We start from the raw sequence: 1,596 nt of genomic DNA, 5'->3' as shown, positions 1-1,596 counted from the left end.
TTAATCCTAGACTTGGTAGTTAAATGATGAGCCTGGTATTGAATTTTTCTAGCTTTCATTTGGGGTAAGTTGTTGAGTATACTGTATATATATATATATATATATATATATATATATATATATATATATATATATATATATATATATATATATATATATATATGAATGTCTTTTCCTGTAATACTACAGTGTAATATGAAAATAAGAAGGCCCATAAAAACACTATTTAAACGTTGAAACCATATATTTCAGGCACTTGTTTCTGTGCCCCTGTTCACTGGTAGAATATGGACAGGTGGAAAGTTACAATGGTATATATACAAAAACATGAAGGTGTGGCCTTGGGCCTCCGATGTTAAGGAGGTGGCGTTTCTTAAGAAGGAGGAGATTGACCAAATTCCTAGTGGTTTTTGGCCGCATTAGCTCCCGTTTGGCCATGGATCTGGCGGTCGCGTTCCTCGGACCCCCTTTTGAAGAAGATGACCCAAGAAACGCGACCGCCAGATCCATCGCCAAACGGGAGCTAATGAGGCCAAAAACCACTAGGGAATTTGGTCAATCTCCTCCTTCTTAAGAAACGCCACCTCCTTAACATCGGAGGCCTAAGGCCACACCTTCATGTTTTTGTATATATACCATTGTAACTTTCCACCTGTCCATATTCTACCAGTGAACAGGGGCACAGAAACAAGTGCCTGAAATATATGGTTTCAACGTTTAAATAGTGTTTTATGGGCCTTCTTATTTTTTCATATATATATATATATATATATATATATATATATATATATATATATATATATATATATATATATATATATATATATATATATATATATGTGTGTGTGTGTGTGTGTGTGTGTGTGTATGTATGTATGTATGTATATATATATATATGTATGTGTAATATATATATATATATATATATATATATATATATATATATATATATATATATATATATATATATATATGAAAGTGGGGAGTAAAACATGCTCTGTACAAATTTATATAAGAAAAGGTACTCTAATCAAAAAAGTTGTTTTAATAACTCCTCTAACTTCACTTTGAAACTTAACATAAAGCGGACCTGAGAGCGTCAAGAAATACGTTATGCCACACATCTGGGATGTATGACGTATGAGGACTTCAGTCACCAGAGTTGTTACGTACAAGGCTTTGTGGTTGGGGATTACTGTTAAATACATGATTGATTTATTAAAGATTTTTCAGTGGTATATGTTATTGTTCAAAATGTTAGTTCAGTTATTCAAAGTGAACTTGTTCAGGTCTTTGATGCCTATTCACTTTTGATAAGTTAGGCATGGATTCAGACTAATTCTCGGACAAATCATCGTGTGAATTCGAGTCTAGTTTGTAATATGCTAAGACATTGCCTTTTTTAAGAGGCTTGTTCTGACTTCAGGCCGACACATTACATGCACTTTTGTAGCAGACGACAGACTTTTGCTAAAAAGCCACAAAATCAGATTGTCGTATAGCAGCTATGAAAGTGCAAATTGCCCTTGGTACATTGTTCTTATGCTTTAAAAATATATTTTTAGATCTTCATATAGGGTAAATGAAACGACGACG

This window comes from Macrobrachium rosenbergii, chromosome 16 (assembly GCF_040412425.1).
Source record: "Macrobrachium rosenbergii isolate ZJJX-2024 chromosome 16, ASM4041242v1, whole genome shotgun sequence".
Classification (NCBI taxonomy): Eukaryota; Metazoa; Arthropoda; class Malacostraca; order Decapoda; family Palaemonidae; genus Macrobrachium; species Macrobrachium rosenbergii.
Note: the sequence above shows the minus strand (reverse complement) of the source record.